At 41.2% G+C, this 25,670-nt stretch overlaps 1 long non-coding RNA gene across 1 annotated transcript in view; it reads left to right on the top strand.

Moving 5' to 3' along the window:
* Positions 1–203: 203 nt before the first annotated feature.
* The window catches only part of LOC132605043 (uncharacterized), a 69,878-nt gene continuing 44,411 nt past the window's right edge, over positions 204–25,670 (top strand). The window contains exon 1 of the long non-coding RNA XR_009568983.1: positions 204–462. This is a non-coding gene — a long non-coding RNA (uncharacterized LOC132605043). The remainder of the gene's footprint in view (positions 463–25,670) is intronic.

The raw sequence follows: 25,670 nt of genomic DNA on the forward strand, positions 1-25,670 counted from the left end.
GACAGCTACATCCGTCCGGCCGGAGTACTCAGTCAGGCAGCCGGAGATTTGATAGTGCGGGACCGTCTGGGGCCGGTCAGAGCTCCAAAGCGGCAGGTTCACAGGTATCCAGAGGCCCCAGCGAGGCCAGACCACCCAGGCCCCGTTGTTCTCATTGCGGGAAGTCTCATCCTGGGGAGTGCTATCGAGCCACTGGAGCTTGTTTTTCGTGTGGTGGTCAGGGCCATTTTATGAGAGATTGTCCGTTGGCTAGCGGTTCTGGTAGTGTGGCTCAGCCGACAGGGTCAGCCGCCGGTTCATCATCTGCTCCATCTGTTGCACGCCCTGGAGGGCGAGGTATGCCAGCACCGGCAGGACGCGGTCGAGGCCGCGGTGGCGTTTCAGATTCTAGCGGTCCCTCGAACCGCATATATGCTTTGGCCAGCCGCCAGGATCAGGAGGCTTCGCCAAACGTCGTCACAGGTACATTACTGGTTTTTTCCAGATCTGTATATGCATTGATTGACCCTGGTTCTACTTTATCATATATTTCCCCGCTCGTTGCTAGTAAGATTGGGATAGTGTCTGAGCCTATAGAGCCATTTGAGGTAGCTACGCCGGTTGGGGATTTTGTTATAGCGAGACAGATCTATAGGGATTGTTCTGTGACTATTTATGATCGTTGCACTAAGGCTGATCTGATAGAGTTAGACATGCTTGAGTTTGATGTCATTATGGGTATGGACTGGTTGTCTTCCTGTTATGCTAATGTTGACTGCCAGAAAAAGGTAGTCCGTTTTCAGTTTCCAGGGGAACCAGTCATAGAGTGGTTCGGATCCACAACATCGCCGAGGGATAAGTTTATTTCATACCTCAAGGCTAAGAAGATGATCCAGAAGGGTTATGTCTATCATTTGGTTCGTGTGCACGATACTGCAGCGGAGATACCTACCCTTCAGTCTGTTCCGGTCGTCAGTGAGTTTCCAGATGTATATCCCGACGAGCTTCCTGGCCTTCCGCCTGAGCGGGAGATTGATTTTACTATAGAGTTGTTGCCAGACACGCAGCCTATATCTATTCCTCTGTACAGGATGGCACCGGCTGAATTGAAAGAGTTGAAGGAGCAGCTGAAAGGTTTGTTGGATAAGGGCTTTGTCAGACCCAGCACATCACCCTGGGGAGTGCCGGTATTGTTTGTTAGAAAGAAAGATGGGTCACTGCAGATGTGTATCGACTACCGGCAGCTGAATAAGGTGACTATTAAGAATAAATATCCCTTCCCCCGGATTGATGACTTGTTTGATCAGCTGTAGGGTGCTAAATATTTTTCGAAGGTAGATCTGCGCTCAGGTTATCATCAGGTGCGAGTGCGGGAGTCAGATATCCCGAAGACTGCTTTCAGGACCCGGTACGGGCACTATGAGTTCAGAGTTATGTCTTTCGGGCTGACTAATGCTCCAGCGGTATTTATGGATCTGATGAATCGGGTATTTCGGCCTTTTCTAGACATGTTTGTTATTGTGTTTATTGATGATATTCTGAATTACTCGTGATCAGCCGAGGAGCAATAAGATCATTTGAGGACGGTACTTGGCATTCTCCGTCAGCAGAAGTTATATGCTAAATTCTCCAAATGTGAATTCTGGTTGACTTCTGTGGCATTCTTGGGCCATATTGTCGGTGCAGACGGTATTCGGGTCGATACGCAGAAGATTGAGGCTATACAGAATTGGCCCAGGCCTACTACACCGACAGAGGTGCGCAGCTTTCTAGGATTGGCCGGATATTATCGCAGGTTCGTGGAGGAATTTGCTTCTATTGCAGCACCACTGATGAGGCTTACTCAGAAAGCAGCGAAATTCCAGTGGACAGATGGCTGCGAGCGCAGCTTTCAGATGCTGAAAGAGAGATTGGTTACAGCACTAGTTTTGGCTCTTCCAGAGGGACCCGACGGGTATGTTGTCTATTGTGACGCCTCTGGTATTGGGATAGGTTGTGTATTGATGCAGCACGGTCGAGTCATAGCCTATGCTTCCCGGCAGCTCAGACCGCACGAGAAGAATTATCCCACTCATGATCTTGAGTTGGCCGCAGTAATTCATGCTTTGAAGATTTGGCGGCATTATTTATATGGGGTCCATGTTGATATTTATACGGACTATAAGAGTCTCCAGTATATTTTTAAGCAGAAGGAGCTAAATTTGCGGCAGCGGAGATGGCTTGAGTTACTAAAGGATTACGACGTTGATATTCTGTACCATCCGGGGAAAGCCAATGTGGTAGCTGATGTGCTTAGCCGCAAGTCCGTAGGCAGTCTGGCTGGTGTACCATCTGATAAGAGAGATTTGGTTCGTGATATTCATCAACTGGCCAGCCTCGGAGTTCGTTTGGCAGATTCTGGAGATTCTGGGATTTCTGTTCGTGCAGTTGCTGAATCATCTATTATTCAGGAGGTAAAGCAGTGCCAGTTTGAAGATCCTCTTCTGATTCAGTACAGAGATGTGGCTCTTAATAAAGCAAAGACTCAGTTTGAGATATCGCCTGAAGGAGTATCATTATATGACGGCAGATTCTGTGTACCGGACGTTGCGGGCTTACGGCGGCAGATTATGGGCGAGGCCCATAATGCACGGTATTCTGTTCATCCTGGTTCCACTAAAATGTATCGGGATATCAGGTGTTTGTATTGGTGGGACGGCATGAAGAAAGATATTGCTGAGTTTGTTAGTCAGTGCCCAAACTGCCAGCAAGTTAAGATCGAGCATCAGAAGCCCGGTGGATTATTACAGGAGATGGAGATTCCAGCCTGGAAATGGGAGATGATTAATATGGATTTCGTTGTTGGGTTACCGCGCACTCCACGCAGGTACGACTCTATCTGCGTTATTGTTGACAGGCTGACGAAATCAGCCCATTTCCTTCCGTTTCGGACTACTTATTCGGCTGAGGACTATGCCAGATTGTATATCAGAGAGATAGTCAGACTTCACGGAGTCCCTATATCTATTATTACTGACCGAGGTGCCCAGTTTACAGCTAATTTCTGGAGGTCATTTCAGGAGGGATTAGGGACTCAGGTGAGCCTCAGTACAGCTTTTCACCCTCAGTCCGACGGACAGGCCGAGCGCACTATTCAGACGCTCGAAGATATGTTGCAGGCCTGCGTTATTGATTTTCGAGGCAGCTGGGATGATCATTTGCCGCTTATTGAGTTTGCCTATAATAACAGTTATCACTCCAGCATCCAGATGGCTCCGTACGAGGCCCTTTATGGCAGGAAATGCAGATCTCCTATTGGTTGGTTTGACGTGGGCGAGACTAAGCTGATTGGGCCAGATGTGATCCAGGAAGCTGTAGATAAGGTAAAGCTTATTCGAGAACGATTATTGGCTGCTCAGAGTCGACAGAAAGCTTATGCAGATAGACGACGTCGACCGTTAGAGTTCCAGATTGGCGACTGGGTGTTCCTGAAGGTGTCGCCCATGAAGGGTGTCATGAGATTCGGTAGAAAGGGTAAGTTGAGCCCCCGGTACATTGGGCCGTATCAGATCGTTCGAAAGATAGGCGAGGTCGCCTATGAGGTAGACTTACCATCCGACTTGGAGGCCGTACACCCGGTGTTTCATGTGTCTATGTTGCGCAAATGTATTGGTGATCATTCCAGGATATTCCCAGTTGATGACATTCAGGTGACGGAGCAGTTATCTTATGACGAGCAGCCTGTATCTATTCTGGATCGACAGGTGCGGAGACTACGCACTAAAGAAGTGCCCTCCGTCAAAGTCCTGTGGCGCAACAATAATCGGGAGGAGATGACTTGGGAGGCGGAGGACGAGATGAAGAAGAAATACCCCCATTTGTTCCCGACGTCCATAGGTAATCTGAACCTTTCAGTTGTTATGTTGGTTGATAAAAATAATTTTTGTATGCCACAAATAATAAAGAACTCCCCCGCCTGGGTCATAAGACTTTATAAGGTTAATTTACCATTCGGGGACGAATGTTCTTAAGGGGGGGAGAATGTTATGTTCCGTGTTTTCGTATAATTGGAAATCGAGAAATAATTAAGACTTGTGTGTTATGAGGAAATATTTTGATTTTAGTGGATATGACTATGTTGGTTATGAAATTATTGGTGCTAAGACATTGGGGAAGGCCGATGGTAAATTTGGAATTTCGGAAATTAGTTTCGGGAATTACAAAATGGGACTTCTAATGAATTGGGCCAAGAAAATTGGAACAAAATTTAGGCCCAAGTCCAATGGGGTGGCCGGCCACAAGGCAAGGCCCAAGCCCCTCATTAAGTGGTCATGTGATTTTCACATGACCCTTAGTTGATATATATCCATATCTTCCCTTGTAATTATCAAGAAGCCATACCAAACACAAAAAAAAAAATTGAACAATACTCCTAGCATAGCTCTCGGCCGAGCTTGAAAAAGAGAGAAAGAAAAAAAAAATCTAGCCTTGTTTTAATCCTAAAAATCGTGTCCTTGTTGTAGTTATAGCAAGCGCAAGACGCTCTTCAACGTGATACAATTTATTTGGAGGAAGAATCACGTTTGCGACAAGTCGGATTTTCAAGAAAAGGTAAGAATTTTGTTACTTTAATGTTATGGAATTGGTATGAATATGTTAAGGATTAATAATAGGCGAGAATTCCGTAACTTTGATGTGTGAATGAAGCCGTGTGTGTGTGTGTGTTTTGCATAGTGGCCGTGAGCCCTAAGAAGGAGAAAGGAGTGTGAGTTTGATCTTGTTTAGTTTGTTCAATGTGTCGTTGCGACCTTTATGTCGTAAATGAACGTTTAAGGAATTGAATTGGCGTTGGAAAAGGATTTCGGATCATTACGGGAAAGTGTATACCTTTTATATATTTGCGTATATCATTGTATATCTTTGATACTAAAGACTTTAAATGTGACTTATGGTTGATGTTAATGAATTTGGAGTGAAACAATGAGAGTTAGAACGTTCGTCGTAATTTTTGATGTTTTGAATGAAATATGGAAAGGAATGAATTTCGGGAAACTTTGTATATGATTAGGAATATATGTGAGGTGTGATTGAATAATCTTGTATGAGTGAATGAATACAATAATGTGGATATAAGTTTGGAATTGTGAAGTTTGAATGAAAGATTGTCAACTTGTGTAGTACGGTAGGACTTTGAAGCTAGAATGACTTGATTATGGTTTGTGTTGTTTGATGATGTTTGGGTTGTTGTTGTTGATGTATTTTGAGCCGAGCTAAGTCTCGGGGGTGTTAGATTTATAGGGGAAATGCTGCCGAAATTTCGGTAGACAAAAATCAAGTTAATGGAAATCTTAAGCCTAAGAATCTCTAATTGGTAACTTTGACCATTTGCAGATTCTAGACGAAACGGGATTTGATTTTAAGGAAAGCATAAGACGTCCATAAGGTATGTAAAGCTTCCCACTTCTTCGTTTGGCATGTCTTAGTATGTTAGGTGGATATTGGAACCTCCGGAGCATTTCTGCTCCTCGAAACCCGATCTACAAAACAACTACTATTCATTCAATTCAATTGAAGCATAAAGGTTCTATTTTGGCTAGAATGCAACCAAATGTTCGAAACCTATCGAAATGTGATCGGGTCACTTTGAAATCATTATATATGATCTTTTGGCCTTTAAATGTTCGTAAATTATGTTCGCCACCTCAATCTGACTCGAGGTGGGCCCGCTAACCCCGAGACGCCCTCTTTGTCCTATCGGGCTCTTTTTTTGGATGAACTTCGATATGAGATCTTCGACTTTGAGACTTCCCTCTATGAATTATGTTTTGACTATTATGATATGTTAAGTTTTGTTTTGAGCCATACGTACCACTTTGGAAACATTTTGTGAAATAAACCTTCGTATCAGCTAAGTATTCGATTATTTTGGGTTATGAAATGACTTATGAAATCATTATGTTTTGAAAGGCTATTTTGAAATATGATTTGCATTTGTTTGCTCACGACTCCGCTCGTGCCTTATTTTGACTTCGTTCACCGGTTGCCGGGCCGGTTATGATTCGTGCGCCCTATGATAATTCGGCTGTATGCTGTGTTACGATTCCCGAGACCTCGCCATAGGGCCGGGTTCCGGTTGGAGTTATGCTGTGATATGGCTAGTGATGCGATACGCTCACTTATGTTTGTGTTCGGGGATGTACGGAGATTCGAAACCTTCTGGTGTTATGCTGTGTGTGGCGCCAGCGTCGGAGTGGCGACCACGTTGTTGAGCGTTTGCATGATTTCGTTTGCATTATGTATATGTATATGATTTGATACGGATTTTGACATACTGATTGGTACTTCCCTTTGATATCCGGTTTACTTTCAGTTTTGGCTCATATTTCTGTACTCCGTGCTTTACATACTCAGTACATATTTCGTACTGACCCCCTTTCTTCAGGGGCTGCGTTTCATGCCCGCAGGTACAGACATTGGTGATCCTCCGTTGTAGGCTTCACTCTCTGCTATTTCGGAGTACTCCTTCTTGACTCGGAGTCCACTTTTGGTACAGGCTTCTCTTGCTATGTATATGTTCTGTACATTTGACTATTTGGGTACGGCGGGGCCCTGGCTCGCCATATGTCTTTGTTTTGAATTCGTAGAGGCCTGTAGTCATGTATGTGGGGCGAGGGTCCTGTGTATGTTTGTTTGATTTTGTTTTCTGGTCTTACAGCGGTCAGTTTGTGATGATGGCCCTAAATGGCCCTTATGCTTATATTTGCACTTATGACCGGCGATGTCTATTCCGCCGCTCCGTTTGGATTCGATATGACATTTTGATTTGCGCGACCGCTCAAGACATATTTTGATATAATCTATATTTGATATGACTTTTATGAACTTTTGAAATAAGTTTGGATTCGGTAAATGAATGTGCGATTTGGTCTGGGTACTCAGCTAGGGTGCTAGTCGTGGCCCACGGGGCTGGGTCGTGACAATTATCCTTGCACCATTTTGTTGGCCATTTCATCATGGCGATTGTTTATATGGTTCTATGTCATACACTCTCACAATTGATATAACGGGTGACTTGGAATTTCATTACATACGAGGTACTCCCTAATCTCAGGCAGTACTGCTGTCTTGCTATCCATAAGTACATTATCTTCCTTTTCTTTGAAGATTACTGAACTTCCTATAATTTTTCCTCTTTTAAAGATTTCATCTCTTCTAGTGCTACAAGTTCTTTTTAGTAGTCCCGATTGTCCCTTATACTTATCCCTGGTCACATGCGACCTTTCGTACTCCTTCTGTTGCCCCTTGGAGTACCTTACTGCATATATAAATGTACCTAAAATTTCTTCGATGCGAGTGATTCGAGTCATAGACCGGAATACAACGTATCGCATTGGCGAAACTTATTCTCCTTTCCATATTTGTCTCATGATATACTTGCATTTAATCCATTCTCACTTTTCTTTAGCACATTGTTGAAATATCGGTTCATCTCGAATTTTGGCTCCTTCAATCCAGTATATTTCCCTCTTTTGAGCTTGGGAATATTATAGTTCATCTTAGAATTGAATTTTTTCTTCCCCCCTTTTAAAGGATGTTCTTATATACCACTAACCTTTGAGTATTAACCATCTTTAATAGTCATCTGACCGACCTTAGCGATCCTTCAACTCCTCTATTCCATATAATGCCGAAGTTCATTTCATCGCATGGTTTAACTTATTTCCCTTTTTGCTAGTTGAGTTCTTGTATCAAATCAAAATTCTTATACATATTGGATACAATTAAGATGCCTACTTTATTGACTTTTCACTTCTATCTTTCATGACTAGTAGTCCCCTAGGCTAATGAATTAATGGGGACATCGAAATCCATTAGGCCCCTTATGGAGTGTCTGACTATACCACACTCCTCTAGCCGTAGTCTTCCGCCACGACTATCTTCTTAATATCTTTGAAATTCTCCTTGCTCTAGGTTCCCAATTCCGATTTATGTCTATACTATACCATTAAATGTTGATACTCCACACCATCCACTCCAACGAATCATCCTTTCATTAGCTTAGCTCATTTTGTCCCGTAATTCTTCTTAACTACTTGTTTGCATCACAGCCATGCATCATAGTCCTTCTAGTGTTCTGTCTGTTCTTGTTCTTATCATGAAATCCTCACAAGTACACCTTTTCCTTTCTTCTTTTGTCGAGTCTTCATCTTCCATTATGATACTACAACTTGTACACACACACACACACACACACATATATATATATATATATATATATATATATATCTCGAATTTTCTCGGTTTTCTTCATAATCACATCTTTGTATCTTTCACGCAACCATTGTCTTATAATTTCAATTTGTTTTCCTTTGGGCAAGCCTACTGACTCATTAACCTTCTCATTGTTGTCGGCGGCAAGATAATTCTCTTTAACCATTTCATTGACACCTCTTCCTTCCTTTAGTCGTCATAGTGTTACACCTCGAAAAATATCATGTTGTTGCACAGTGAATGGATGAATGAAAGGCACGAAGTATACAATGTTTCTATAAGTAATAAATAGTATTTAATGATCCTAATTGAGATTTCCAAAGACATTCGAGGGAAGAGAAGAAAGTTCGTCGAGAAAGGCGAGGTATACGTTATGTATCGAAAAAGATTTACAAAGTACCAAGTAATGATGACTTAATGATGTCTTGGAGAGGAGTTATAACGTCCCTTAGATTGGTAATGAAGTGTTAAGAAGGTTCCATAAGGATTGTAGATCAAACGAGTTGACGAGAACAAGTTTCGGGAAACTGTGGATTATACGGACCACTATACAGACCGTATAAAAGATACTGGTCGTATGTTAGGCCGTATAAAAGATATTGGTCGTATGTTAGGCCGTATAAAAGATACCGGCCGTATGTTAGGCCGTATAAATTATACTAGCTGTTTGTTAGGCCATATAATCTGCCCAGAATTGCAACCTTCACTGGACCAAACCTACGGTCACACATACGATCCATATAAATTATACGGACTGTATGTTAGTCCGTGAAACCGAATCGGGACAGATTTAAGTTAATAAAAAAGGGGCCCAAGTTCATTTAATTTTATTTCATTTTTCACTCCCCTTCTCTCAAGAACTTTCTAGAACACTCTTCACATTTCTCCCACAAGAATTCAAGTGAAACTAAGGATCAACTTCATCAAACCAAGAGAATCAAGTGCAAGAAACTCATTAAGGTTCATCCAAGACAAGAAATCTCATTGGAAGTGGAACTAGGGTTTTGCTCAAGTGAAGTGTTTCCACCCAAAGTTCATTCCTACACTATCAAAGGTAAGTTCTATGATCATTCCATGTTGTTTAAAGGATATAGAAGTTGAAAGACTTGGATTATGAAAGGAAGTAGAAGATGGGTCATATATATGAAGATAGTGACATTTTTGAGTAGTAGCTTAGAATGAATCGTGATTCATGATATGTTGTGATTATAAATATGTTATAAATGACACTAAGAACATGGGATAAACATTACATATGAGTGAATGTGATAGTGTATTATGACAATGGTTATGGATGATTTGTAGTGAAATTGGGGAATTTGAATAATGTAGGTGAATGAAGATTTTTGCTTATGATATCATGAATGTTATTATAGACGTTTGGGAGTTGATATATGATATGGAGAAAGTTGTAAAAACAAAGGAAATGCTATCCAATTTTCTCTAGCTCTAATCAAGTATGCTTAAGCTATCGATTATCTATTGTTAGTACAAACTCTCTTGAAGGTAGAAACAAGAACATTGGAGGAGAACGCTCAAGCGATAGAGTAGCTAAACGAAAAGGTATGTAAGGTTAGTCCATTCTTTCTAAGGCATGACTCCATGGCATGAATTCTCAGATTTTTCCATGACTTTCTTATATTCCGGAAAATTATGAGTCTACGTTCATAAAGGGCTTCATATGAGATAAAGGTAAAAGATATGTTATGAGTACGACAACGATGATGATGAGATCAATTCTAGAGATGCCATCTAAGATATCCAAAATGTCCAAATCTTAGAGACGCTAGGAGTTCATAAGTTACAATATCCTTGAGATACTTTGGCAGAAGCTCCTAATAGTGATGATGATAATGATAATAGTGATAATGATAATGATAACGATGATAATAGTGATGATGATAATGGCAATAGCGATAACGATAATGATGAAGATGATAATAGTGATGATGATAATGATGATGATGATAATAGTGATGGCGATAAAGATGATGGTGATTCAATAATAGAAATCGGGAGTTTATAGACTTTGTGCCACCCCGATAGTGTCGAAATGTTTCTCTCGGATACATATGTATGTTATAAATGTATGATGCTATTTTGTGACACCGAGCCTATATGGCCGGGTATGATATCTATTGTGCGCACACCAGTGCAGTTGGGTACGTATAACACTGAGCCTTGGTAGGGCCAGGTACGGATAACATTGAGCCTTGGTAGGGCCAGGTACGTATAACACCAAGCTTTATTATGGCTGGGTATGTAAGACACCGAACCTATATGGTCGGGTATGATATTACTATGTGTTCAAATGTATGAAATGGAAGTTTCCAAGTAGAAAGAGGATAAGTAAGTATAATGAGCATTACTACAGGCATACCTAGCTCTTTGATTTCATAACTCGTCCATACTATGTTATTTCATATGCTTTCATTATGCTATTGATTATGCTTTACATACTCAATACATTATCCGTACTGACGTCTTTTTGCCTGGGGGTGCTGTGTTTCATGCCACACAGCCCCATATTGCTTTGCAGGAATGTTATCAAGGCTGTTAGGTGGATTGTATACTCCATTCGGTTCGGAGTGATACCGCGTCGGAGAATGTCCTCATGAACTGAGTCATGCACATTATGGGTATGTTGGGGTCCTGTCCCAACTTAGGTTTTGATATCATATCTTATGTTAGAGACTTTTGCAGACAGAGTCATGTATAGAGTACATTAGCCTTGTAAGCAGCTATGGAAGCCAATGTAGCATTATGCATTACTTTACGGATTCATACTATTACAAATTTTTACTTGAGTTAAGAAAGACTAAAATAATGTTTTGAAAAGCTTTCCTTATGCATATCATTTCACAATTGAGAGTCCAGTAAAGAACCAGCGGGTTCGCTTGGCTCTAAGTGAGGGTCGGGTGCCCATCATGCCCTATCAGAATTGGGGTGTGACACATAGTTTCTTTTGTTTTCTTTTACTCATAAAATGCCTGTTTCTATTATTCATTATTTACTCTTAGTTTAGGAGACTTTGGAGTGTTTCGTTACGAGTACGAATCCCTTTTGACGTTGAAAATCTCTTCTTGGGGTACTTTCTTCCCTTAAATAGGCGTACCAATCATGGGTTCAGATCCATTCTCATGGTTAAATCTCAGAAGTTTAAAATTTCCTTGTCGCTCTCATAAGACCTGTTTATTTCTCCTCAAGCATGCACCTTTGTCCATTATTTACAACCTTCTTGGTTCTGGTTGTGAAGACGTATAGGTTGGTTCCGGGGTCCTCGTGTTCATTCTTTGTCACGTACAACATTACTCTTTCTCCCATTGTTTTATTTAAATTTCATCTTATTGTCTGCTTTCCTGCTTTTATCCTAACCTTTTCTTCAAATATATTACTTGATCCTCAATGGGTATACGTTTTCCTTGTCCAAGATTCTCTCCCCTTCATGGTATCATAACCTTCTTTTTACTAATGCTCGTGCTTACATATTTGGTCGCGTTACCGCTATCTGACTTTAATTCCTGAGAAAACCCAATCATAATTCTCTCTGTAGTGCTTGGTACCTTAGTTTTGACATGTAACACAATCAATACTTTTAACATGTCGTAAAATCAATCATAAGGGTATACATAATACTTGATGTAACCACTCATGACTTATCTTTTTATTGCTTTTCAACACCTTTTCTTGTGAGATATCCCGTTGCCATTTGATTTTGTCCTGAACCCACGGCTTATCACGCCTCCTCTCTTTTGACGAACTAGTCAAACTTATATCTGGTAACCATCTTGAAATTCTACTCATAAGGCTCATATGCTTCCGATTTATTTGAGTTATTCCAGGTTCTCATATTCACCATATGTCTAACTCTGTAGGTCTTCCAAGCATATCTTTCTACGTCCTAACTGTAAATCCTGATAATATAAATTTACTTAAAAATATTTACTCGTACCTGTACCCTATCTCTTTGTCTAGGATAATCAACCTCGCATCCTTTACGTTCCCGTAGCAACCGACTCTATCCTTACGATATTTTATTGTTACACCTCAGAAATTCCGTATGTGTTGCCTTGTGGATAGGCTAATGTGAGCTTATGGTGATTATGAAGTCCCTACGAGTTTAAGCAAAGGATTAGATAACTTGAAGTTCATACAATAAGATTTTGAAGTTCTATGAATATGTGAAGTTTAATTTGTTGAAGGGAGCGAAACGTAAGTCGTGTTCGGAAAGGTTCCGCTATGATTGAGCTAATGTTTATGTGGTGATGTTTTGAAGGGCTGCTATAGAGCCTATTGTATGGTTAAAGAAGTATTATACAAGTGTTAATAAGGTTCCATAAGGATTGGAGATCGAACGAAACGACGGAAACCATTTCAGGGAAATGGAGTTATACGACCACTTATACGGTCCGTATAACTTTATATGGTCCATATAAGGTGTCTGTATAACTCCCAGCAGGGAGTTGATTTGCTGGTTGGTGAACCATGACCACTTATACAGGCCGTACAATACTATACGGACCGTATAAGTGTCCGGGGAAGTCCCGACGGGCTGATTTTTAATGTTTGTATAAATAGATGCCTTGGGTTCTTTTACTTCATTTTTCATATTCTACAAGTGTTGAGAGCTCAAAAACCCTCCTCTAAGAATATTCCACTAAAGTTCAAGAGAACACAAACATCAAAGACTAGAATAAAGTGTTTATGCGTTAGAAAGCTTCCAAGGGTTAGAGGACCACAAGAAATTCCATTGGAGGACAACTAGGGTTTGGTACAAGTGAAGTATTTCCACTCAAGATTCATTCCCACACCCTCTAAGGTAAGTTTGATGGTATTTCCATGTTGTTTAAGGTGTTTGAAAGTTGAAACACATGGATTGTAAAAGAATAGAAAATGGGTCATGAATGTGGGAATAGTGTCATCCTTGAGTAATAGTTTGGATTGAGAAATGATTTGTGATATGATATGATTATAATCATGTTGTAAATGATGTTAAGAACATGGGATAGGCACTGTATATGAACGAATGTAATTGTGTGTTATGACCATGGATATGGATAATTGGAAAGTGAATTGAGAGATATGGATAATGTGGATGAATAAAGACTATTGTTATGATATTGTGAATGTATTATTGACGTTTTGGAGTTGATATATGATATAGAGGAAGTCTTATAATTAAAGGATATGCTGTCCAATTTTCTCTAGTGTTAGTCATGTATGCTAGCTATCGATTTTCTAATGAGTATAACTCTAATGAAGGTAGAAACGTGAGCATTTAAGGAGAACGTGCAAGTGTAGGATAGTTGAACGGGAAGGTATGTAAGGCTAACCCTTCTTTCATAAGCCATGGTTCTTTGGCCAAATATCTATTCTTCTATGAGCCTATGATGCTCTCCAAATGATTCTATCTTCAAAAAGCTACAAAGCTTATAATTCTTGATATGTATTACGATTTTACTAAATTCCTCATATGACGAATAATCCTATAAGGATAGATGTAATAAACGACGATAATGATGACGACGATAATGGTAATGATGATACTGATGACGACGATAATAGCGATAACGATAATGATGACGATGATAGTAGTGATAATGCTAAAGATTCCTATGAACTCATATGTATGTGTGCCTATGTATGGCTATTATGAAACCCCAAGATTATATGGCCGGGTAGAATATATAGATTTATATATATATATATGACGATGCGTGCGCACCACTGCAGTTGGGTACGGATAACACTGAGCCTTGGTAGGGCCAGGTATGTGTAACACTGAGCCTTGGTTGGCCAGGTATGTATGATAACCGAGCCTAACCATAGTCGGGTACGTGAAACACCAAACCTTCGTAGTCGGGTATGCTATGTAAATGATATGTATATGATATGGATATGTATATGAGTATGAATACGAATATGATACGAATACGAATAAGAATATGTATATGAATACGATTATGGATACGAAATGTAAATGAGTACGGATATGAATACGGATACGGATATGGGTGTATATACACAATCACGCATTAGAAATGGAAAGTCCCTATGAATGGAAAGTAAGTGCTTATGACGATGATACTACTCTCTTCCATATTATGGTATCTCTTATGTTGCTTATTATGCTTCTATAATGATATTGATCGTGCTTTACATACTCAGCACATTCTTCGTACTGACGTCCTTTTGTTTGTGGACACTGCGTCATGCTCGCATGTGGCTAGGGAGACAGGTTGATCCATAGCAATATTTCTCAGGGACTGCATAGCGGAGCTCTACTTCATTCGGAGCTATAACTTTTGGTATTGATTCTTTTGTGTACATATTTATGGGCATAGTGGGATCCTGTCCCACCTATATGATATGACATACTCTCCTTAGAGGCTCTTAGACATGTGTATATGGTTAGATGTATTTGGCCTTGTCGGCCTATATTTTGGATGTCATTTTGTTATCCTCGTCGGCTTATGTACATTGATATGGGCGTAGTTGCTAATGATGCTATAAATGTATTGTTGTCCAATGGGATTAGTATGATTGATTGATAGAAAGTATGATTTAGCTATGTAGCTCACCTAGATGTAAATGTGAAAGTATGTTAAGAGGTGCCCGGGTGGGCTAGCACCGGGTGCCCGTCGCGGCCCTCTGGTTGGGTCGTGACAAAAGTGGTATCAGAGCAGTTCCTTCCTAGGGTGTGTCAACGAGCTGTGTCCAGTAGAGTCTTGGTTATGGGTGTGTTGCGCGCCACACTTATAAACAAGAGGCTGCGGGTATTTTTAGGAATAAATGACCTTCTTTCTTCATAAGATCGTGTGATAGTGCTATGACATAAGAACTTCTTAACGGTGTGTTATGTATTTCAGAAATGCCTGTAAAGAGAAAGGCTGCGATAGCCCAAAAGGGCATGACAGTGGCAGAAAGGCGGGCTGAAAGAGCACTACCAACAGTTGTAGAGGAAAGTGAGTCCCAACATGTGACTCAGTCTCAGTCCTCCCAGTCAGTGCCTATTTCTGAGGAGTGTGAGGGAGCCTCAGCCCCAGCTCCAGCACCTTCGGCTCCTCCACCGGATGCTTCAGGCCAAGATGTAAAAGAGGCCATTCATTTGCTTACTCAATTGGTTGCTGCCCAAACTCAGCGGCAAAGTACGGGGCAAGGTGATAGGGTTGTTAGTGCAAGGGCCCATGACTTCATTAGCTTGAACCCTCTGGAATTCTTTGGATCAAAGACGGATGAGGACCCTCAGAATTTTATTGATGGAATGTTGAGGACGCTTCGCTTGATACATGCTTCGGATACCGAATCGGTGGAATTAGCGTCCTATAGATTGAGGGACGTTCCAGTTCATTGGTACACGGTTTTCATGTCTTCACGGGGAGCCAATGCGCCTCCCCCGGTATGGCAAAAATTTGTTGATGCTTTCCTCCGACATTATTTTCCTCCAGAAGTTCGGCGAGCTAGAGCTGATAAATTCTTGAATTTGAGGCAAGGTAGTATGAGTGCTTTAGAGTAGTCTCCGCTTCAATTCTTTGGCTAGGTATGCTTCGGCCATGGTAGCGGATATGGGTGACCGAGTGCACTGATTTGTGAAAGGCCTAGGGCCACATTTGATGGATAGGTGCTTGACTGCGTCCCTTCAGGACAATATGGATATTTCACGCACTCAGGCCCATTCTCAAAATTTAGAAGAAAGCCTACAACAACAAAGAAGTGAGCGTGAGCATGATAGGGGACATAGCAAGAGGGCTAGATCTTTGGGACCGATAAGTGAGTATAGAGGCGGGCACAGACAACAGTTTTCTACTCATTCAGGCCATTCTATGACCAGTGCGCCCACACGGTTTTCAGGCCAGAGATTCGATAAATCTACTCGTTCTGGGCCAAGTCAGATTTTTTCGGGATCTCAGTTCGGAGGTGATTCGGGTCAGGCGAGGCCACCCGTACCACGATGTTCCTAGTGTAGGAAGTTACATTGGGGTCAGTGCCACTTGGGTTCAGAGGTTTGCTTTTCATGTGGTCGGCCCGACCATATTATACGTGATTGCCCCTCAGTTGGTGGTAGAGGTAGGACACAGCCTTCAGGGTTGGTAGCCGGATCTCTATCATCTGTACGCCCTATGGGGCCAGGTTCACATGCGCCAGTCAGCCATGGTACAAGCAGAGGTAGAGTCCCCAGTTCTAGCGGTCCTTAGCACCGTATTTATGCTTTGGCTGGACGCCAAGATCTTAAGTCTTTTTCTGATGTGGTCACAGGTATATTATCGGTATTTTCTCAGGATGTATATGCTTTGATAGATCCGGGCTCCACATTGTCATATGTTACTCCGTATATCACGGTTCGGTTTAGAGTCGAACCGGAGTCGATCAAACCTTTTGAGGTGTCTACACCCGTTGGTGAACCGGTAATAGCTAGCCGAGTATATAGAAACTGCATAGTTGTGATTTGTTACCGTCGTACAATGATTGACTTGCATGAGTTAAAAATGGTAGACTTTGATGTTATTATGGGCATGGATTGGTTGGCTTCTTGCTATGCCAATGTCAATTGTAGAATGAAAATGGTTCGTTTCAAATTTCCGGGAGAACTAGTTTTAGAATGGAAAGGGAATACCGCGTCACCAAAAGGTAGGTTTATTTCCTATCTAAAGGCAAGGGAGATGATCACAAAAGGGTGCATTTATTATCTAGTGCGGGTTCAAGATGTAGAAGCTGAACCGTCAACTCTTCAGTTAGTTCCTGTCGTAAATGAGTTTCCGAATGTGTTCCCAGAAGAGCTTCTAGGCCTTCCTCCCGAGCGGGAGATTTATTTTTCTATTGATGTGTTGCTAGACACCAAGCCTATATATATTCCCCCTTATAGAATGGCGCCCGCAGAATTGAATGAGTTGAAGGAGAAATTGAAAGACTAGCTTGAGAAAGGATTTGTTAGGCCTAGTTCATCCCCGTGGGAAGCACCCGTATTGTTTGTCCGAAAGAAAGATGGTTCCTTGAGAATGTACATTGAATATCGGCAATTGAATAAGGTGACGATTAAGAACAAATATCCTCTTCCGAGGATTGATGACTTATTTTACCAATTATAAGGTGCCAAATGGTTTTCAAAGATAGATTTGAGGTCCGGGTATCATCAAGTGAGAGTTAGGGAGAAAGATATCCCTAAGACAGCCTTCAGAACAAGATATGGCCATTTTGAGTTCCGGGTAATGTCATTTGGGCTAACTAATGCACCGGCAGTATTTATGGATTTGATGAACAATGTGTTCAGGCCCTTCTTAGATCTATTAGTGATTGTATTCATCGGCGATATCTTGGTGTATTCTAGATCCGAGGAAGAACATGCGGATCATTTATGTGCCGTCCTTAGAGTTCTTCAAACTCGAGAGTTGTTTGCAAAATTTTCTAAGTATGAGTTTTGGTTGAACTTAGTGACATTTTTGGGGCACATTGTTGCAGCCGATGGTATTCGGGTAGATAGCCAAAAGATTGAGGCCATTAAGACTTGGCTAAGGCTCACAACTCTTACGGAGGTTCGTAGCTTTCTGGGCTTAGCAGGTTATTACAGGAGATTTGTTTAAGGGTTTTCTTCCATTTCTGCACCACTCACAAAGCTGACCTAGAAATCAGCAAAGTTTCAATGGACAGATGCTTGTGAACGTAGTTTCTTTGAGTTAAAAGATAGATTCACTTGTACCCCAGTTGTGACACTTCCAGAGGGATTGGAAGGATATGTTGTTTATTGCGATGCTTCAGGCGTTGGGCTAGGCTGTGTGTTAATGCAACATGGTAAGGTGATTGCGTATGCTTCAAGGCAATTACGAAAACATGAGAAAAATTACCCAACCCATGATCTAGAATTGGCTGCAGTGATTCATGCATTAATGATGTGGAGACATTATTTATATGGTGTCCATGTGGATATTTATACAGATCATAAGAGTCTTCAATATATCTTCAAGCAGAAAGAGTTGAATTCGCGGCAATGACGATGGTTGGAATTGCTAAAAGATTATGATGTTGATATCCTATATCACCCCGAAAAGGCAAATGTTATGGCTGATGCTCTTAGCTGTAGATCTATGGGAAGTTTGTATGATGTATGACCAGAGAAGAGAGAAATGGCTCGTGAGCTCCAGCAGTTAGCTAGCCTAGGAGTTCGAGTAGTAGACTCAGGTAGCAGGGGAACTACCATTCAGAATTCAGCAGTCTCGTCGTTAGTAGCGGAAGTGAAAGGGCGACAATACGAAGATTCCATGCTAATGCATTGCAGGGATACACTCTCTCAGAAGGAGTAGTCATCATTTGAGATTGCAGGAGACGGAGTTCTCCGATACCGAGACAGATTATGTGTTCCTGACGTGGCAGGTTTACGCCACCAAATATTAAGAGAAGCTCATTGTTCCCGTTATTCTGTCCACCCCGGAGCAACGAAAATGTACCATGATCTTAAGTCTATATATTGGTGGAATGGGATGAAGAAAGATATAGCGGAATTCTTAGCTCAATGTCCCAACTGTCAACAAATGAAAATCAAGCACCAAAAGCCGGGCTGATTGCTACAAGCTATAGAAATTCTGACTTGGAAGTGAGAAGTAATTAACATGGACTTCATTACAGGCTTACCCCGTTCTTAACGTAGATATGATTCTATATGGGTGATCGTGGATAGACTCACCAAGTCAGCTCATTTCTTACCAGTCAGAACGACATATGTGGCGGAAGATTATGCAAAGCTTTATGTTAAAGAAATAGTGCGACTCCATGGTGTCCCAGCATCTATTATCTCAGATAGAGGAACTTAGTTTATAGCTAATTTTTGGAAGTCCTTCCAAGAGTGTTTGGGAACTCAAGTGAGCCTTAGCACGACATTTCACCCGCAGAATGATGGACAAGCTGAACGTACCATTCAGACTCTTGAGGATATGTTATGGGCATGTATGATAGATTTTGGAGGTAATTGGGATGATCACTTACCCCTTATTGAATTTGCTTATAATAAAAGCTATCATTCTAGCATCCAAATGGTACCGTATGAGGCTTTATATGGGTGAAAGTATAGATCCCCAATTGGGTGGTTTGAGGTAGGAGAGACTAAATTGATAGGGCCAGACTTGGTCCAGTAAGCCATAGAGGAAGTTAAGCTCATACAAGATCAGTTATTAGCAGCCCAAAGTCGTCAAAAGTCCTATGCAGATAATCGTCGAAGAGACTTAGAGTTCCAAGTGAAAGATTGGGTATACTTGAAAGTGTCACCAATGAAGGGTGTAAAGAGATTTGGCAAAAAGGGGAAGCTCATTCCCCGATACATTGGGCCTTATGAGATTGTGCGCAAAGTAGGCAAAGTGGCCTATGAGTTAGATCTATCACCTGATTTGGAGTCAGTTCACCCAGTTTTCCATGTCTCGATGCTTCGTAAATGTGTCGGAGATCCTGCCAGGATTGTGCCAGTAAATGATGTTCAAGTGACAGAAAAGTTGACTTATGAAGAGGTACACACTGCCATATTAGATAGGCAAGTACGGAGGCTTAGAAACAAAGAAGTGGCCTCAGTTAAGGTTTTATGGAGAAACAATAACCGAGAAGAAATGACGTGGGAAGCGAAAACAAAAATGAAATCCAAGTACCCGCACTTATTTCGGCCCTAGAAGAGGTCCAAGATGAGACACAAGATCATAAGGTATGTATATTTTCTTTTATGCATTTGGGCTGTGTGTGGCCAAATTCTATTGCTATTATGTTGTGGCCCTATGAGGCATTGTTATTATGGGCTGTTGTGACCAGATGGTAGTGCCATATTATAGGGTAAACTCTGACAAACTTTTTATAGAATCCCCGACGACTTAACATTTGAGGATGAATGTTCTTAAGGGGGGAACAATGTTACATGTTACATCCGGCATTTTTGCATATTTGAAAAATATGAGATGACTTGGCTTGTAATGAATAAGGCCATAATTGGACCTTAATTGGTATGAATGTGTTGGCTATGAATACATTGGTGTGGAATTACGAAAGGAGGCCAAGGGCAAAGTTGGAATTTTGGAAACTTGTGCCATGAATTACAATTATTTAGCCAACAATTGGGCTAAAAAAAAAATAAGAAATAAGGCCCAAAAAGGGAAGGCCCAACCGGCCATATGCCCTTGACCCAAGCCCATGGAATTAATTTCCATGTGGTAATATATATTCATCTATATCCTATAGAAGCTTCAAGAAAAACAATGAACAAACAAGAGAAAGAGAGAGAGAGAGAGAGCACGGCCAAGAGGAGAAGAGAAAGAAAAGAAAGAAAAAATTTCTTGGAGCCTAATCTTGGTTCAAAAAATTCATTTCTTGTGGGATTATTACCAAGCTCAAGGTTCTCTACAACTTGGTATAATTATTTTGGCAAGAGGACAACTCTAGTGGCAAGTGAAGAACTTGAAGGAAAGGTAAGGATTCTATGCTTTTGTTATGTTATGGAAGGTATATGTATGATGTAGTGTGTGGAAATGAATGAAAAGCATGAAAATTTTGTGTGTTGGGATGTTTTGCATGTTGGCCGTGTGCATATATATATATATATATATTGCATGCCTATGATGACTTGAATTCATGTTGGAATCTTGTTGTAGTTAATGTGGGAATTGTATTAGAAATGAAAGTTGAAGGAATTAGTGGAAGTTGGAAAAAAATAGGTTGTGGCCGTGTGGTGTGATGTGGATAATGGAATGTGAATAAATTTTATTAGTATGTTAAATGTGTAATTGTGAAGTGAATGAAAGAGTAATGGTTTTTGTTGTTATGGAAAAATGATTATTAAGTTGTTGTAGGAAAACATGCAAGTTTATTATAATTATGTAAATGCGGAAGTGAAAGTAGGAAGATGCAAATTATGGTTATCATTGATGGAGTTGGAGGTAAGAATATGTTATGGATGTTTATGCTAAAAGATTGGAAATTGTGGATGAATTATGCCTTTGGTAGGAAGCTTGTATATTGTGTATACCTTATGTATATTTGGCGAAAACGATATGATATGTCTCCGAATCATGTTGTAATGACCTTGATAAGTGATGAATATGAAAATGGTAAGATTGGTTTGGAAGTGTAAGGTCGGAATGAAAGATATTGTGTTATGTCGGAAAGATGGCTAGTAATGCCATATTGCATATTTTGTAATACTTGTTGTTGTTATTGATGTTGTTGTTGGGTGCTGTGTTGATATATTAAGCCGAGCTAAGTCTCGGGGATGTTAAATATATAGGGGAAATGCTGCCAAAATTTCAGTAGGCAATTATGTGATTAAGTATGGAATCCTAAAGGCTTGAATTGACAATTGGTAAACTTGACCATTTCTAGATTCTGGACAAAATTGGAATCGAAGCCAAGCGAGCGTAAGGCGCAATCGAGGTATGTAAAGCCTTCCCCTTTATTCTTAGGCATGTTCTAAACATGATAGGCTCGACCGCGAGCCTTAAATACGACTCTGTTCCTCGGAATTCGAGATGGAAATCCGCTCCAATTCCTTCAGTAAGATTGAAACCATTTCCTTATAAAATGTCTTTAAAGTGAACTTTTGTATGAAACTTTCCTTAAACGGAGTCGGAATACTTCTAAATGATTATGGATGACCTCATAAGGTCTTTTATCAGTCATTTACGTATGTCGCCTCGAGTTGGTCCGAGGTGGGCCCATGGAACCCCGATACCTCTTGTATGGCCTAAATTGCCTTCTTTCTGTCCGTTTTTCACAGGCAACATCTGAACTATCATTTTGACCATGATATGACTGTTTTTATATAAATCTTGCAAAATGGTTTTGACATCTGAAAATATGATTCTGGTGATAATCTGTCGTGCCTTCCCAAGTAGGATATAGGCGCGTATTATGAATACCATCCGAATACTCTGATTTGACTCGCCGCTTGGCATACTTCAGTTTGATTAAGTCTGTATGTGTGTGGTTTCTCATTAATCTGTTCGTGGATGTCTCAATGCTTCCTTCACTGCGTCCCGGGCCAGGTTCTGTTATCGTGCATATTCCTCTGCATTGTTCACCGCGTCCCTCGGTGTGCGGGCCGGGATCTGTTTATATCGGTATGATATTATGATCTGTGTATGGGGATGGCGGCCAGGATGGCACATTATCTGATTCTTTCTGTCCACCGCGTCCCGTACTAAGAGGGCCGGGTTCTGTTACCGCGCCCCCATGACAGGGCCGGGATCTGTATGTATGTAAGTGCTATCAGCATGTATGTAAGCACATGACTCTGTATGATTCTGTATGACTCTGCATGCATAATTCTGTCCGGCACAAGTCTGTCTGTCCGTATGTATTGTGATTCTGTCTGTCCGTATGTATTATGATTCTGTCTGTCAGTCTGGACCATGATTCTGTCTGTCCTTCTGGATTATGACTCTGTCCGGTATACTTCCGTCTGTCTGTTCGACTTATGATGCTGTCTATTATATTTCAGTGTTTCTGGTCCAGATTATGATTATGTTTAATACATTTCCGCTTTACATACTCGGTACATTTTTCGTACTGACCCCCGGTTCTTCGGGGGCTGCGTTACATGCCCGCAGGTACAGACGCACCTGGAGATACACCGCCAGTCTAGGACTCAGATTCTGCTATTTTGAAGAGCTCCTTTGATCCGAAGCGAATACTTTTGGTATATATCTTCTGACATCTGTATATTCTGTATGTATGATAATTCTGGGTACGGCGGGGCCCTGTCCCGTTATCTGATTCTGTATGTCTGTTAGAGGCCTGTAGATATGTATGTGGGTTACGGGTTGCTACGATTCGGGTAGGTACGTACGATTTTGTGACTCTGTCTGTTATGTTAGCCTCATCGGCTTATATGTAATTTCAGTATGTTCGGATATGTGTACGTTATAGCGCGCGCTGCATTTGTATTGGCTTAAGTTTGTATACAGCTGGTGTGAATTATCTGTCTGATGCGCCAATTCTGGTAGGTAGGTACGTATGGGTATCCAGTTAGGATACCAGTCGCGGCCCACGGGGTTGGGTCGTGACAGAAGTGGTATCAGAGCGGTTAGTCCTCGGTATGTCTACAGGCCGTGTCTAGTAGAGTCTTGTTTATCGGTGTGTTGTGCACCACATCTATAAACAGGAGGCTACAGGGCATCTAGGATGTTACCCTTCTTTGAATCTTAGATCGTGCGATAGAACTGTATTTGTTATGTTTTCAGCGATGCCTCCGAAGAAGGCAACAGCTGCCCAGAAGGGCAAAGTGGGGGTTGATGTCACACCCTAACCTTATTAGGGTGTGATGGGCACCCGGCCCCATATACGGAGCCGAGCGAACCCACAGACTCTGATTACACACCTAATTCCTTGGGATCTATCAAATCAAATACAAGTAAAATACATATTAAGCTGTCAAAATTTTCCTCTTACCGATCAAGATTAAACAAAAATCTGTAAACATATGAAGTTTACTACATAACACAAAATAACGTATCGGCTGATGGAGCCGCTTACAGACTGATAACCATTACCCACGACGCTGTCTGCAAAGTCTCTAATACTGATCAGACATCACAGCATACATACTCTGACTCGGCAGCACTCCTGGAGGAAATGGAGCCCGCCAATCCACTGGATCATCTTCAGCTAACCTCGTCTATCCATATGTGGGTACCTGCGCGGCATGAAACGCAGCCCCCGAAGAACAGGGGGTCAGTACGGAATATGTACTGAGTATGTAAGGCATGAGTACAGAAAACAGAACCATAACTGAAACAGATAGAACAACATACCAATAGCTTATCCAGATTACCAAACACTTACTATTTTTCTTTTCTAGACACGAATCATATTTACTCATCTCGTATGCCAGACGAAATACAGAACATACAAATTGCTCAAATGATCTCATATATCAAACGGAACACAGAATATACGGAAGGTCGGAATACTTACTCTCAAAATCCAAGTCATGCATATCGGAATCGGATATCATATCATATACGCGGTAGCCCCGGGGACATATACCACGCCGGGAACCGGACACATCACATCACACATACGGTAACCTCGGGGACAAATAACACGTCGAGGAACCGGTGAACAATGCCAAAGAATGCGCACAATAACATAGGAACGTGGTCGCCACTCCTGTCTTTGGCGCCACAACATATCATACTTCAGAAGATTTTCTCCGATCCCCGTCACACATCACAACATAACCACGGCACCCGGGGGCGGACAGATAACACAGTACCCCGAGCCCGGACACATCATACTTCGTAATATATCCTCGGTAACCGGGGACGGACATATAGCACAGTACCCCGGAACCGGACACATCATACTTCAGAATTCATATATGGAACCCGGCCTTCAGCAGAGGACTCGGTGAACCATCCGCACGATACATACCGGCCCGGGACTCGGTGAAAGGAGTCATAACATATGCACGAGCAGAATAGTGCGAAACCATACGCACACAAATCAGGATCCGAGACACAACATACTTATATACAAACATGCTTATCGACATATGAAGGTTCATAACAAGTTTCGGGTCAATAGGAGTTAGTATACAAAAGTTACGAGCGTTTGAAGTACAGAACGCTCTACAATCATTTCAGAAGCCTTTCCTGGAAAACCAAAGCCGTAATCGGGTTAACTACCTTTTAGACATGATTATGGATCAAAGCAAATAGAACTCTTGGAATCGTACGTATGTATCAAAGACTGTCAAAGACTCGCTGGAATCATCAAACGTGCCATCAGACTTACAGAATCCTTTTAGAGACATATTCCGTGGAAGTTAGAGACATTAAATCTTTGGAACTCTTTTAGAAACACATTTCTTTATACTTATCTCGTTACTGAATCGTATCATGGGCTCGATCATGTCAGACATACCTATATCAGAAGTGACTCAGAATCGTAGGCAGACTCAAGAACATATTAAACAGAACTTCAGAGGCAAATCCCCTTCGAGTATCATATGGACCAAATCAAATATAACTTTTAGGGTCTTATGTACATACCAAAGTATATTAAAGACTCAGTGGAATAGTTAAACGTACTATCGTTGGAAATCAAGATGTTAATCATACCAATTATCTTTCGAATGCCGTTTAGAACATATGAAATAAAGCTTTGGACATTTACACATACAGAACTTTTTATGGACAAAACTCAGAATTCAAGAGTAGAATTTCCCCGAAGTACATATCGTATCATACCTTATGTTGCTCTAAAACATGCCAAAAGAAAAGAAGGGTAAGCCTTACATACCTGTGCCGCGACAAACTAGTTACGCTTGTTCACCCAACTCGTTAATCTACATGCAAGAGAATTCATCCATCCATTAGTTCCATTATCATATACTTGCTTTAACCTTTCAAGCACATTCACTTATATTCTGCAGGAATTTCGGCAGCACGTCCCCTGTAAATATACCAACCCCGAGAATA

Source organism: Lycium barbarum, chromosome 8 (genome assembly GCF_019175385.1).
Source record: "Lycium barbarum isolate Lr01 chromosome 8, ASM1917538v2, whole genome shotgun sequence".
In the NCBI taxonomy this organism is placed as follows: Eukaryota; Viridiplantae; Streptophyta; class Magnoliopsida; order Solanales; family Solanaceae; genus Lycium; species Lycium barbarum.